Source organism: Ostrea edulis, unplaced genomic scaffold (genome assembly GCF_947568905.1).
Source record: "Ostrea edulis unplaced genomic scaffold, xbOstEdul1.1 scaffold_51, whole genome shotgun sequence".
NCBI classification, from domain to species: Eukaryota; Metazoa; Mollusca; class Bivalvia; order Ostreida; family Ostreidae; genus Ostrea; species Ostrea edulis.
The window spans coordinates 50,341-66,992 of record NW_026606017.1 but is presented as its reverse complement, the minus strand read 5'-3'; the positions used below and the strand labels follow the sequence as shown (position 1 = coordinate 66,992).

At 36.0% G+C, this 16,652-nt stretch overlaps 1 long non-coding RNA gene and 1 pseudogene across 1 annotated transcript; both read left to right on the top strand.

The window, feature by feature from the left end:
- The first annotated feature begins 1,217 nt into the window (after window positions 1-1,217).
- Window positions 1,218-1,688, top strand: LOC130051156 (uncharacterized). Its single transcript, XR_008799527.1, has 2 exons — window positions 1,218-1,338; window positions 1,548-1,688. It is a non-coding gene; the product is annotated as an uncharacterized LOC130051156 (long non-coding RNA).
- Window positions 1,689-7,967: 6,279 nt separating this feature from the next.
- Window positions 7,968-8,841, top strand: LOC125660665 (uncharacterized; annotated as a pseudogene).
- Window positions 8,842-16,652: the final 7,811 nt, after the last annotated feature.

Sequence of the window (16,652 nt, the reverse complement as noted above, 5' to 3'; positions counted from 1 at the left end):
TAGCTCTATTAATGCGTGTTTTCATATTCCTATAATTTATATGCATATGAATACATGCTTGACTGAAATTCCACTGAGCTACCGTGGTACGTTTATTAGTGTTTTTTTTTTTTTTTTATATTCCTTCCATTTGCATGCTTACAAATATTTGCTGCCCAAAAAGTTATTGAAATACTGTATCCTCTGAAACAACAGTGTTTTCATTGTATTTGTATGTTAGATGGTTGAATTAGCTACCAATAAATATATATTATTACTACAGTAACTTGATCCGAAGAGTCGGATCACGTCGAGTTGACAGGCGCGGATCATCAGATCACACGAGACGCGTAGCGTCGAGTTTGATCTGATGATCCGCGCCTGTCAACGAGACGTGATCCAACTCTTCGGATCAAGTTACTGTAGTAATGATAAATTTATTATATACCCCCTTCTGCATTTTAAATTCACATTTATAAGATGATAAATGTAATCCAAATTATCAAAAACAGACATACCATGAAATTATGTTTTGTTGTACGTAGTTTTGTTTTGTGACGCGGTCAATATTTTCCACAAATAACGTTGCGTTGATGCATTGTGACGTCATTGTGACGGCATCAGTTTCAGAGGATACTGATACGGAATCAGAAAACCACAGTGTGGTGATCCGGAAAACCCGATCACACGCTGTGAAATCCACAGTATCAACGAACGATACATTGATGGGTATATAATAAAACTGTGTTATTGCATAACCAGTCAGTTATGGCTATATGTATCCTAACTATCAATACGTTCCAGAACGGATAATTTGCAATAAATAGGATAGACACTATGGAGGTCGGACAGAGAAACAATGAAACAACCCAGGGAAAGTTTGAAGAAAAAAATTTACTCGCCGTAAGCTGTCATTTAGAAAGTAAAACCAATATAGTGGAACATTTTATTTAACATTTAAGTTATACATAAAGCTATCACGAATGTATACTTTTTTTTTACATACATGAACCATACACGTCTACTGAAAAATAGTTACAAGTGCGATCCAATATTTTAATGTATATAATCACTCATCCGGATAATATAGGTCAGTAGTTACGAAGGATGAAAGTCTAAAGTCTCAATATACCTGGCGAATTGCCAATACGAAGCTAAAGTGACCAGGGTTAAAATGTAAATATGTTAAAGAGTATTTTATAGAATTTAAATAGTTTCATTGTAGTTGATATCTGTATTAATATAGGGAGGTGACCATTCTACATTGATCTGGTGCCTTTTAATGGGATTCGAAACTGTGACTGTGAGATGTAGGAGAGTTTGACTTGTAGATGGGTACTTCTACTTTCACTTTAAACGGTAAGTTGAAAACAGCATGATACATCTTTGATGCAAAATATCTCGAAAAGGAATCAAGGACCCTATTGCAAATTTGGCCTTGTTGGAAATGTTAGGATTTTTGCTAAAAGTTGAAACCTGTCATTATACTGTGAACATTTTTTGAGGGGAATCACGAGGGTTTGAAAATGGGTCGATTCTCATCATTTTTGGTGACATTTTACTCTCAGGATGACAGGTGCTTGAGTGTATTTCAACCCATTACCAGGCTAGCAGCAGGTGTCATCATGGACCTTCAAAATCTTTCATATGTGTACTTTCAAGATGCATATACATTATGTGAAAAAATTGGTTGCCATGGTAACAAAATATGAAATTTAAAAAATGGCCTCATGGAGGCGAATTTTCCTCCATTTTCTGGTAGTTTGAGACCTTGATGAATATGTAATTAACTACTATGATTTAACCAGCCTTTTAACATCCGGCTGATGTAATCTCCGCCAGCTAATGCAGTCCGATAACATTACCTGTGTGAGTCGCACAACTAATGTGATCCTTAGTACATTAATGGTCGCGAATGCACCCGCTAATGTACATGTATTCCCTTTCCAATGCACAAGTGATTGATGATGTAGATATCAATAATAATATAATATATGTCTTGTTGTATGACTCTATTACCGAACTGAGTTTGGGAGAGCACTTTTTAAAGTGTGATTACATTCGCTGTAGGGCAAACACGACCCCTGAGTATACTAGAGGTGGGATAAGGTGTCTAGGAGGAGTAAGTATCTCCTGTCGACCGCTCACACCCGCCGTGACCCCCCGCCCTGGTTAATCATATATCAAGCCCATTCTTATTACAATTCATTTAGCATGGATTTAGCAGTAACAAGGTCATCATCGAAAGTGAAAATAATCAATAATCTGTTATTTGATACCATGATCTAAATTTTAACTTTCTGCTTTCCAATAATTTTATTCAATTAGATGACAACAAAGTTGCCTCAAATTTACCGGTAAAGGAAACATATATGCATTAGAGGGGGTGGGGTGGGGGTGTTACTATTTATCATTTTACTGTTAAATGATCCGTGATCTTTATGTGTGTTTTCATTCGTGTAGTATCTAAAGAGAGAATATTTTTGTTTTTGATTCTGGAATAGGTTACGCGCTTGTAAACAAAGACTTGTCAGATTTAACCAGACGCAGGGTAAAGGGAAAATCCATGATACATGTACCCCTCACCCGCACCCTCATAGTTTTCAATCTTACAAAATATTCACATTAAAGCACCAATAAAATCATAATATATAACGTTGTGAATTTCATAACGTATATACAATGTTAGTGCACATAAATTTAAAATGCTGGATATACATGTATAATATTCAAGAGAAGCCGTAGGCCGAGCAAACACGGGTTACATACATGTAAAGGCTATTTGAGCAGAGATATTCAGGAATTTCTATCAAACCTGTCACAAGTACACTATACATATGTTTGTTACGGAAAAACTTACTTTTATCATTGTGTCCTACGAAAAGTTGTAAATAAAACCCTTTACGTGGCTACAAATATTTCCATCGTTGATTTCGAGATCGTCAGCTAAGAGGAAATCACGGGATTCATAATTATGTAACATGGACAATAAGAGTTATTCACATTTTACTAGAAATCAAAAAATGTGTAGTTTGAAAACAGTACTTGATGTTAGTATCTTTTTCTCAATTTGAACAGCTAATTCTTTGATTTCCAAATATAAGACAGTTTTGTTATTGTTGATTATCGTTTGTTTTGAAAGAAGAAAAAACCCATCGCAGGTATTATGACCATGCACAGTGTACATCGATTACGTGATATTTTCCGGCTTCCGGCGGTTTTTTGGTTGGTTTTATTTATTTATTTTTTTTTTTTTTTTTTTTTTACATGTACAGGATCATGAGTACAAGTAATATAAAATAGAAAATACTAAACACATTTCCAAAGCAACAATACTATCATTCTACGTGAAATTAATTCAATAATAAACATCAGTTCATTATTTATAGTTTTAACACAAGTTAAAACAAACACATGAAAAACGCATATTTATCTATATCATTACATGCAGCATTTATAAAAAGAGAGGGGGGGGGGGGGGGGGGCTATAGTGCTCATAGTGCCATAGTTAACCTGAACACACAAACATTGACACTTTACAAGATTATATGTTCATATGAGAAAAAAGTTATACAAATATAAATAAATCATTTGTAGAGGATATGAAAGTATTCCATAAGAACTACCCAAAGGGACTTCTTGCACTCCAAGAAGTCCATTTTGACCCGGGTAGTCATGTAAAAGGGAAGGCAGATCCTTTCCCTTTACTTTATTTGTACATGATATAAATGATATGCAATATAATTTGCAATATAAATATATAAGATAATAATTTTTTTTTTTCTACAATATTATCAAGAATATGTGAAAACGATACCTTGTTTAATCTTTTGTATATAAGTACTGTTATTACATTGAATTCAAAGACTCCCTTTTTACATGATTTCGAATGTATAACTTTCACTCTCATATAAGCTTGTATTGTATTTCTCGTAGTTTTTTCTTTCTTCTACATCCTGCGATATGTAATAGGGAATACATATTGTTATATAGATGGAGCTTAGTCAGGGCCCCATCCCTGGCAGCTTTCCACACCTTTTTCTATCGTTTAGTCTATTTGTTACATGTATATGCTATAGTGATAGGTCTGGGAAATGAAAATGTCATAAAGCTAAAATAAAAACATTGATACTTTCAGGAGACATTCCTTTTAACATAGGTTAAAACATATGTAAAAATGAAAGAATTCATTGGTCATTCATTTCCCAGGAGGTGAAAATATATTTCCTGTGGTGAATGAAAGGTGAAGATGAACAGTGATGTTTGATAGCCTTCTAAAAATAGCAAACCTGTTCATAAGCAGTCGATATTCTACTTCATATGAAAGTAAAAGTTTTAACTTTAATTTGATATAAAATTAGTATCACTCCCTCTTTTTGTATCAATCCTAAACACCATCTGAAATACTTATACTATTTATTACGGGAGATTCATATAAGTGGGGTTATTACATGTATGACAACCGTAGCATCACAGTTACCGTAAAAACCAGAAATTAAATAAATGTTTATTCGGTATATACATACATACTTACATAAATACCAAGGATAACCCATGACAGCTCGAAAGCTTATTTCCAATGGGGTCGTTTCATGCACGGATGTTTACGTTAGGGGGGTCATTTATGTGGGAGCCGATCATGGGGATCGAACTCGGGTCACAGCGGTGAGAAGCGAGAGCGTTACCTCTGCGCTATCCGGATAATGATATTTTCATTATGAATTACAGATACTGTTAATTAAAAAATATGTAAAAATAAAAAAACTTGCATTGAAGCATCAATTTTCAATGATCCATGCATTCACTACTTTAAATTGGTCTCAATCTGTATGAAACAGTTATGATAAAGAGACCCCAACTACCAACCATTGCATATACCTGAAAAGCTGAACGCACATGGGGAAAATTAGGGCATAAATGTATTTCTGAAATTATCTGATTGTTATTATGACTATCCAGCCTTGATTATTGTCAAATATCAATTTGTATTTTATGCATTTTTCATTTCAGAATACTATTTCCTAATGGTATAGAATTAACATCTGCAAATGGATTATAATTCCTTACTAATAATAAACTCTCGGCATATCCATGGTAAACTGTCAGTGCTTGACAAATACCGGAAACTTCGTTGTCGATTTATTTAAAACATACCAATACATACGTTTATGCGTGGGGCATGACATGTACAAAATTGGGAGAAAAAGATGTATAAATTCCATATTATGCACTATGTGTATAAAAAAGAATTACAATTATTTCCAGTATTCTATCTTTTCATACTTCAAAAACATACTCTGCTGCTAAATATGCCAGAAGTGGTATAAATCAAATGTGGATTCTAAAATATCTAAAGAAATTTTAGAAGACTTGAAATCGCAAAGCTTTTCTCAAATCAACAACAACAAAACGTATGCCTTTTAAACACTTTACATGACCATTGGTCTTTGGTGATCAGGTCTCCCAACAGACTGTTGGAATTCCCATGAGCACCAATTGTGTTCTTATTGTTAGCTGACCTGTTGTTATATTCTTATGAAGCAGAATTTGTTCAAAACCTTATACTTGAGAAGAAAAAAATATCTTGCTGTGGCTTTCAATGCGACATTTAGATATATCGACGACGTTCCATCTATTAACAATAATAAGTTTCATCCATGATTCGATTCGATATATTCCCATGAGCTCGAAATAAAAGACACCACCGAGTCGTTCACTTATGCTTCATACTTAGATATTTTATTGAAATTAGATATCAACGACAAACTAACAACTCAACTTTATGACAAACGGGATGATTTCAGCTTCTCCATCGTCAACTTCCCTTATTTATGTAACAGTATGCCATTATTACCTGTATATGTTGTTTATATCTCTCAACTGATTCCATACGCAAGAACTTATTCTGCGTATGATCAGTTTTTAAATCGAGGCAGGCTACTGACAAACACGTTCATGGTGCAGGGGTTTTAACAGTCTCGTGTCAGCATTTCTGAAATTATATGGCCAATATATATGATCGAGTTTGCCAATACAACCTACACGTATCATTGGGTCAAATGTTGTCTGAAGTGTTTCATACCGATTGTGAGGTCGTTCTTGGCACATTGATTTTGACTACGGAATCCCCGTTTATCCAATAAAGACATATGGCTCACGGCGGGTGCGATCGGTCTACAGGGAATGCTTACTCCTCCTGGTCACCTGATCCCACCTTGGCCTGTGTTTGCCCAGTTCTTAGAAGTCCCCTACCGACGAAGTCGAAGGGGACTTTAGGTTTGCGCCCTGTCCGTCTGTCATACCTACAAATCAGTTTTCCGGACTTTTTTATGTGCTTGCAGATATTCATTTGATATTTGGTACATCGCTTTGCCATAACATGTTACAGATCAAGATCGAATTTTGTCTCGGTCCGTTGATTTTTCACTAAATTATGGCCCTTGGACTTAGAAATAGCATGAATTATTAGTTTATCGGACTTTTTTATGTGCTTGCAGATATTCATTTGATATTTGGTACATTGCTTAGCCATAACAAGTTCAAATTCGAATCTCATATCGGTCTAGGATCTCCTTGGCCGAGTGGTTAGAGCAACGCGCTCAAAATCACACGGCCTCCCACCTCTGTCGGAGCGGGTTCGAATCCTGCTCGCGCCGGTAAGTGAGAAAGTTTCCCAGTTTACTTTCGGAAGGTCGGTGGTCTCTTTCCAGGTACATTGTATCTGGGTTCTCTCTTCCACCAATAACAACTGGGCGCCAACAGATAACTGAACAATTGTTGAGTGTGGCGGAAAACATCAATCAATCAATGGAAAAATACATGAATTGTAAATGTTCCTATTTTTTGTTTTTGTTTTTGTTTTGTTGTGCTTACAGATATTCATTACATCATGATGATTGCTTTGCCATAACAAGTTGCAGATCAGTTTTGAAGTTTTCCTGGGCTAGTCTTTGTACCTGAATAATAGTTGATTTCCAAGTATTCCTATCATGGTTTTCCAATCTTCCCTTTTACCATAACCTTAGTCTCATAATGAACTTCGAATATTGTTGCGGTCCAATAATTTTTGCCTCAGGTAAGGGACTATGTATTGCTATACAATACTCTCAGAATGCTTGTTTTGTATTCTTTGTAGGAGTTATGAAATTGATTACTGTTTGTTATATTTACCTTTTATCATTATGAATTTAAAATTTCATAACGGAAACTGTAGTGAAAGAAAAATGCTGTATTAAGTAACTGAAATTAATCTACAAGAATATCTGAGGCTTTAGGCACCTTCTTTGAAATATTTTCGTTAAGTTATGGTAACGCAACTTTGATAAAAGAATGTTTCAAAACCAAATCCAAGAATATATATTCTATCAATTGCATGTTTGATGGAATGTGATAGTTGATTTAAGTCGGGATACTATTTAAAGAAATTTAATTCTTAATTATGATCAATTGAGGCAATATGCATGTATTGTATGGCATACAAATGTAATACCAGACGACAAACGGATTCCAAAATATCTGATGAAATTGAAAAATTAGATTCCTTAATTTTATTTTGTTAACTGATGTATTATAAAGGTATAATGCTGCATTCTTCCGTATTTCCTCTATTCACATGCCTTTCAAAGATATCGGGATCAGGATTTCAAAAATCCTGAGACCCCCTTCTTTCGTTGGCTTCTTTCAAAAGCAGGCGTCCTGAAAAATCTTTAAGATAAATCTATAATAATCGCGATATTTTCTTCGATTACTTCGTGATTTTTTGTTAATTATTTGTTTTGTTGAACAGGTTTTGTATATTATATAGACACGTTGTGCAACATTTTGAGACGTTGTGTTGGGGTTTATTTTGCGGTACGTTGTGTATTATGGAGAAAGGCTATTTTGGCTATCAGTCTTCTGATAGTGACCTGTAAGAGTCGGGCCAAGAATCAAGTAGAGATGATTCAAGTGAGATTAAAATAGCCCAGGGGGCTCAAAGTGATGACAATGGTGACAGTTTGTCAATTCAGTGTGACAATGAGTCTGACTCTGAAAGATTTTACCTTACTGACGGTGAATCGGCGTTCATGTCGGAGGGGGTATGCCATATAAGTGTAGAAAGTACTTTTATAAACATCTGACAGATGAGAGCATTAAGAGAAATATTCTAGATGATGTTCCTGTGGGCTCAAATGTTTTCTGTAACCCTCCAAAAGTTGAGGAGTTTGTAGAAGATTTCATAGACTACAACGTTATGAAATTTCTTCATTTGCATGATAAAAGTTTAGCTTTTATCCAAAAGAAAATAATAGTATGGGACCATTGGTCAAAGTTTGGTCAGCCATTGATGGGACCAGGAAAGGACAGGAAGAGAATGACAAATTTCAAGTCATGGACATGCTCAAATTAGTGGAGTAAGTGGTCGTTCTAGTTGGACAGGTAAATACTACTTGTTTATATGAACGATTTCTAAACTGTCTGGCCAAGATCATGAAAGGCGTAAAATAGGACAAAGAGGAATTGGAAACTTATGAGCCTGATTTAGCTCAGGAGACTGATACCCTGTATGATGACACTATATATAAAGCCCTGGATCGTACATGTAAGAGCAAGAAGTGTGCAAGAGAAATATCCCGTGAGATCCTATCAAAACGTAGACGTTTTGACCAGCCCTTTCGTGGGACGCCCTCGCTTGGATACTCACAAGGACATAGCCAAGGACGTGGGGACAGAGTCTCAACATATCAGCCTTTCAAACAAAGCGTGCAAGGCCCAAAGAAGGGGGGTTCTGGATTTAGGATCCCCGATACGAACAGACCTGTAGACAGCAAGTATGAAATTAAAAGAGGATATACCTTTAGTTTTAGAACCAATAGCCACTAGGCGGGAAACTGTATGAATTCAAGAATTAGCAAGTTTAATCGGTACATTAGATGCCACAGTAGAGGCAGTCATTACAGCTTCTCTGTACGTAAGAGAGTTACAAATGTTCCAGACCAAGTGTTTTCTGAAATCACAAGAGAATCATCACAAAATGATTGATCTTCCCAAAGCATGCAAAGAATATATATCGTGGTGGATCCAGCAGCTGAATCAATGGAATGGGAAACAAATTCGAATGCCAGTGAAACCAGATCTAACAATAGAGACAGATGCCTAAAAATGGGGTACGGGCAATTTGTCCCACTCTTTCAGTAAATATGGGAGGACCGTGGAATCCATCACATGCACATGAATGTACTGGAAATGAAGGCAGTTCCATTTGCAGTTTAATCTATGATGAAGGAAAGCAAAAATATTCATGTTCACTTAAAGTTGTAAAATAAAACAACAGTGGCCCATCTAAGTAAGATGGGGTACCCATTCAGGTCTGTTACTAAAATAACGAAAGAAATATCTCCCCGGACGACTGAACATTCAGACAGACTCAGGGAGTCAACACATGAAAGACTCCAGCAATTGGATGCTGAATCGGGGAATTTTCAAGCAGATCAATCAGAGGAGCCCATTAGAAATGGACCTGTTTGCAGATCGTCTGAATACTCAGCTACAACAGTACATGAGCTGGCGCCCAGACCCACAATCAAAAGGAACAGATGCATTTCAAATACCATGGCAAAAGAAAAAAGGGTATGCATTCCCTCCATTCTGTAAAAAGCAGAAATATTAACTTCAGTGTGGCAAACTCAGCCATATTATCCAATGCTTTTGGCACTGTCAATAGACAACCCGCTACTGTTGCCTCACATTCAAGATCTGCTACTATCACCAGAGGGTCAGATGCATCCACTAATGATAACCCATACACTGAAATTAGTGGTATGGAAAGTTTTAGGAGAATCAAGGAATGAGCAGGAGTTTCTAAACAAACGTCCGAACTTTTGACAGCAGGATGGCGGAAAGGAACTCGGACAGCTTACAACAGCTGCTTGAGACAGTGGATTAGCTGGTGTCACACACAGCAAACTGATCCATTTCACACCGCTGTGGAAATATAGCTGATTTCTAGCAGAGCTTTATGTATAGAACAATCAATAACTACAGGTCGGTTATTTTTACTTTGCAGACAGAAAATATGCAAATGTATACATTATATCTGTAGTATTAACAGAAAGTGGATTGTTAAATACGTGTACATAATAACAATTGTTTCTCAGAGAATCAAAGGAGAAGTAGAGCAATATATAGATTAGCTGCAATAATGTAACCCTCTCTGATTTTTTTTTTTTTTTTTTTTTAAGGGAGAGGGCTACAACTCCTTAGGATCTCCGTAATGGTGCAAATGCGGGAGTGATTCACTCCCGCAACATTTGCGCTCATTCTAAACATTTCCTGACTTTCTTTACGTAAATAAAATGATATTCTATGTTTCTTAGTCAATATATAAATTTACAACCTGCAACTTTAGATTTGTGAGGCTCTATTCTACCGTTTTCAACAATTTCGATAATCCCAGTTTCTCGATTCATATTTGTGCGCCATGTTTGATATACTGAAGTTTCAACTTCCGGTTGTCAAGTCATTTGCATATGCCATATAAGGTGGTATTTACATCAATGGACAAGTATGGAGGCGAAAGCTATTTCGTCGGTATTGAGAAGGTTTGAATTTAATATCAAGTTAAAAACCGAACAGCAGAGTGTAAATTCTTTCTGCAATAATATGATTTTCCTTCCTTTGTCGAAGTGGCTCGAGTAACTACATTTTCGCGCTGATTGTCAATGTTTAGGCTTTTCATTAGATCCACCTACGAGATCTCGCGATAACAAGCATGGCGGAGCAGACGAAGAATTTTGCATGCTGTACATTATATTTAATGAAAAACACCTTTATTAGACATGCCCGAGCACAAAGTTGGTACTCCTTTTGGTGTAAACAACATTTGGGACTAATACACAGAGTTTATTATCGGTTATTCATAAAATTATTTTGCACCATTACGGAGATCCTATGGAATTGTAGCCCTATCCCGAAAACGTCAGAATAAAAAAAAAATTGGATTGGGCTACATTATTGCAGCTATATATAGATATATAATCAAATAGATTGTTATCAAAATACACATTTATTTAGAGAGTATTTACATAACGAAGAATCACTACTTAACGGGTGGGATGGGGCTTGGGGCGTGCCCAGGGCAAATACGAACCCCTGGAAAAACCAGTGGTAGGATGAGGTAAGCATCCCCTGTTGACCAGTGACACCCGCGGAGAGCCCGTTATATATGATCAGGTAAGCGGAGTAATTCGATGTCAAAATCAGTATCATAATTGGTCACTAGGACATACGTGACCTTTCTGACATTTTCTCCCAAAAAAATTCATCTCAATAAAAATTCTTGTATAATTCCGAAATAGATTTAATTTTTTTTATTGTATTAATATTACCATATTTTGTATATTGGCCTGGGTAGCTCTGGATTAGATCGTCTAAATAGTAAAAGGGTCCCGGGTTCCATTTGTGATTGTTCCAAAGACTTTTCTCTCCATATTTGCTAAACATTGTCCATTTTTACAACTAACTGCAATACATATGAGTTGACCTTACATTTTACTTGCCACAACCAAGAACTATCAAAATAAGAAAATTTTGGTTTCAAGGGTCTAAAGACATGTCCTTTAGAAAAAAAAACCCTGTTGATTTCACTATACAACTTTTGTATAAACTGGACTTTTAGTCTTTGTTTTACAGCAACAATGGTCTATTTGGTGTTTATGCAACATAAAAATTGATCATTCGATGTTCTGTATAGCGGGTTTTTTTCCGCAGGTAGAAACTTTGGCGACTTTCTAGCTCACGTTTAGCGAGTTCCAAAGCATGAAAATTGACACGCAATGCATTGTTAATTACTTTACTGTTGTTGGAATCTATTGACATAAAGATAACTGTAATTTATTAATCCCTACACTGAAAAGTGCTACATGTGCGCTTGACATAGCAACAAATGCTATACAATACAGAATTATTTTTCTTCTGAAAATACGTATTTTGATAGCAGATGCATTTAGCTATTAAAAATTGGCGGCATGACACCAAACTACTAAAATAAGCTAGATTAAAATTATCATCTCCCAAAATCAGCTATACGTATATAGAGTTACCCGTGGCTTTATTGAATATTCAGAAGAGTGCTGTGTGAATAGATACCATAACATTCGTTCCGTTTGATTTTTTGATAGCACACAAACATACGAATGTTTCCCCACGTTTACATGTAGCTTCATCTTGCTAACTCTCACCTATTCTAATACAGGATATTCCGAAGAACCGTGGAATATTAGAACCCTGTATCCAATTGAACAAACTCCGATATTGTTTTGTCCAAACAATCGTTCTTCTCAGCTTGGGGGAAAAGTCCAATGTCACAAGATACTATCTGATATATTTGTAAATTTCGTCAAATGAATTGGAGACACATTCAACTTGAATTTAAGATCGATTGACAATCATCAATTAAAATAATGACACTAACAATTACATGTAACTTGTAAAACTTTGAAAACACATTTTATTGTTATTTCGGATTTCAAACATTTCGGTTGAGCATCACTGAAGAGACATTATTTGTCGAAATGCGCATCTGGTGCATCAAAATTGGTACCGAATAAGTTTGACATTAAGACCCCTGGGTCGAGGCCTCTGCTGGTGGACTGTTAGTCCCCGAAGGTCTTTACAGCCCAGTAGCTAAGTACTTCGTTACTAGCTTGAAAATACGGATGTATATTTAATTGCTGTTATAAAATTTAGAAATTCATTTCAAAGTTAAGGATTATCTCCCTTACGCATAGCTCTTATCCTTAGACGAATTTGACTCCAATTTTTTGGCACACTGTTTTACCCTATAATAGCTCTAAAACTTCATTGTTATTTCGGATTTCAAACATTTCGGTTGAGCATCACTGAAGAGACATTATCTGTCGAAATGCGCATCTGGTGCATCAAAATTGGTACCGTATAAGTTTTACATTGATAGAGTATTTCGGATTTGTTACATGTACATGCACATTACAGAACAATATATTGTGTTTTCAATTTGTCTGTTCAACAGGTGACAATTTCTAAGATATATACCATTGATGGATTTAATAGTGCTTTATAGGTACTTTTAAAATGTATGAAGTACAGAATATGATCAAATCGAGAAAACAAATTTTGTGATCGAATTTAAAATATGTGTGGATGCTATGTTCCAAATTCATTATTACAGACGAGACCAAACAACTGGTACTTAAAGTGCTCAACACTCCATGAAATTTACTTCGGAAATTGATAAATAGTTTATAACTATTAATGACAATTAATTAAGTGTTTTGCATTGACCCATATTGCGACATGGTGAAGATGCGCATCCCTAGCGCATACTGTACCACGTACGAGAGGGTTTGACTTTTGAACGCAAGCCTCCCTCTCCAGTTATATATGTTTCAATCGCACATTATTGGGTCTTTCCGGCAAACGGAAACACAACCTCGAAAATATTACGATAGCCTCAATTTTTATATTAAATCAAAATATGACTATAAAAATTATCTATTGTCTTTTTGTCTTTTGATAATGCATATTTGCTAGAAACGATGAAATCTTCCAATAATAGATATAAAAACACAGTAATTAGGAATTTAAAGAGTGGTTGGAAGCAGTCATTTTGTACACATTTTGTAGTTCCAGTGAACGTAATACATGCGAGGCGCCTTTCCCGAGCCTGCTGGAAAGACACGAGAAAATGCTATTGATATGAAGAAGAAAACATTATTTGAATCACATTTTATTTCATGGTCGTTATAACGATCTAGTTTGCCAATACAACCTATCATTGGGTTAAATGCTGCTGTCTGACGTGTTTCATACCGATTGTTAGACCGTTTGTGGCACACTTGAAATTGACTACGGATAAATCTGTTTGCCTGATCAAGATATAGGGCTCATGGCGGGTGTGACCAGTCGACAGGGGGTGTTTACTCCTCCTAGGCACCTGATTCTACATGTACCTCTGGTGTGTCCAGGGGTCCGTGTTTGCCCAACTATCTATTTTGTATTGCTTATGGGATTTATGAGATCATTGTTCATTATCTTCAGCTTTCATAGCTTGAAATTCTATTTAGCCTTCCCATGTAATGATAAAAGTAAAACTCTCCCTTCTTTATTTCCCCCCAAAATATGGAGGAAATATCGGTGAAACTTTGTTCATATCAATAAGGAAATATTTAGATTAGACGTCTAATTAACCATAATAATTTCCCCATGAAAAAGAGAAAAAAAAGATGCAAATGGTTCAACTCCAACACAAATGTTCCAATTGACATTTTTGCAATTATTGTTGTCATATATAACACTTTATGAAGAATTGAAGGATAATGACGCCATACATCAGTGCTATTCTAATTTAAAAATCTTGTCAATGACTGTATCATTTATTCTTTGAGATGAGATGCCTGTGTTACATATATAACTTCGTCTTGCATATCAATTGCTTTATTGCGAACGACATACATCTTATAACAAATGCATAATAATTACAACCAAGCTTACATTAAACGGCCAATTCATACAAAGATATCTAGTAGATGCAAATACCGTAGTATGATGATAGTAAAAAGGAGACTGAGGATACAGTAGAGACTTAAAAATTACATGTTACAGGCTGTATTTAGTTCAAGAGCTTAACAAATAAATTTACATCATACTATGAAAATAGATATATATATATATATATATATATATATATATATATGTTATGTTATAACCCAATCTAATTAAAATTAGATCCTTTGATCCGCTCATCTACTATCGCTACACAAGGATCTAACAACTCCCCATAAGAGGTCATCTCAGATTGAACTTTGTTGAGAAAATAGCACCCAATCAAATTCTAATCTCTTGACCAATCAGAATATCGCATCTAAACTACTGTTCGGGAGTGTGAAAAAATGGCGGCGCCTACAATCGACAACATTGTCGAAGAACTATTACCGGATTTTGGCGTGAACGCTCTGAAACCGGAACAGAAGGAAATAATTAGCAATATTACAAAGAAGAAAGATTGCATTGCTGTCTTGCCAACTGGGTTTGGAAAGTCGTTGCCATTCCAGGTTTACGCTGCAGCTCAGAAACGAACTAGTCGTGAGGCTGGACATGTACTCGTATGTTCGCCATTGATAGGCCTGATGAAGGACCAGACCAGAAAGCTGTCTCATATCAGTTACTTAAGCGTTGGCTACAAAGGTAATACTCATGATACGACTAAATGTATAGTTTCAGCTTCGAAAGCTTCTTCCATGTCGCAGTACCGTTTCGATCAACTTCTTTTATTAGAAATGAAAACCCGCACAGACAACAAATATTACATAAACTATATATCCTGCGTGGTGTGGACGGCGAGGCTGGTATGGCCGCAGCCATTTTACTTGTTTATATATACGTTCGGAAGACGTCGTTTCCGAGAATATACAATCGCACCGACGATTCTCAAGCCAATCGCTGATTGGTCAATGCAAAAGTTCAATCTGAGATGACCTCTTATGGAGAGTTGTTAGATCCTTGTGTAGCGATAGTAGATGAGCGGATCAAAGGATCTAATTTTAATTAGATTGGTTATAACCTATACAACCTTTTGTACGTAAGACTTCTTCCATACATACATGTGAATTATAACTAGTACAACTTAACACGTTATGACTAGTATATCATAACACAATTCGTTCAAAATCAAATTCACATCACAGATTATCTTAGATAGATTAAAATGGAAATGAACATTCACTTAACCAATTGATTTAATATACATGTATCTTTACATCTGCATTTATTTTGCCTTAGATATATTTACAAATTATAATGATAGCTGCATTTATATCTCATGCCATCAAAGTGTCACTGTCCCCATACGTTCATAAGAGTACCTTAAGGTTTAGCTACCAACGCATCTGCTCCACTCCTGCACTTTATCAAGAACACTACCCAATGTCCCATCTGAAAAACCATTTGTGAAAGAAAGGCTATGAAGCTCCAAAAGTGGAAGCAGCTATTGATGAGATGTCGAAGCACGACAGAAAATCCCTACTACAACAGAAATAAAAATTGACAGGCGACAGAGTTCCAATGGCCTACCTTGAGAGACCCCTGAAGAAGCACTTTCTTATTCTTCATACTAACCCAAGAACGGCCTTTCTTCAAAAAGCGTCCTAGGCAGCATTCAAACGTTCCAGAAATCCTGAAGACATGGCGGTGCGAAACAAATGGGAAAATCCTTTGCTCAGAGGGGACTTCAAAATTTGTTCTGATGGTAGATGTCTGATGTGCGAACACAGAGCGAGCACATATCTCATTAGCTACAAGGTCTGGAGGGTGAAACTGGGGACCTACTTAGAAGGATAAAAAATCAACCGTTTACCATTAAACCCAAAACAGTTAAAGAAACCGTTGCAGATCATTTTAATCTCGCAAAACACAAATGGGAAGCCATGACAATATTGGATAATGATCATAACTCTCACTTGACCGATGCGGAGAGGAAGAGCAAAGAAAAATTCTGGATGCATAGACTGAATTCATTGACATGACATGACATGAACAAACCCAACGACTTTACTAGAATGAATGTGACGTTCTACGTCATGCTAATACTCAGTGCTGTTCTGTCTGCTTTACACTTTCAGTTCACCGGTTACTTCCTAAAACAGTACCATCATCCGCTG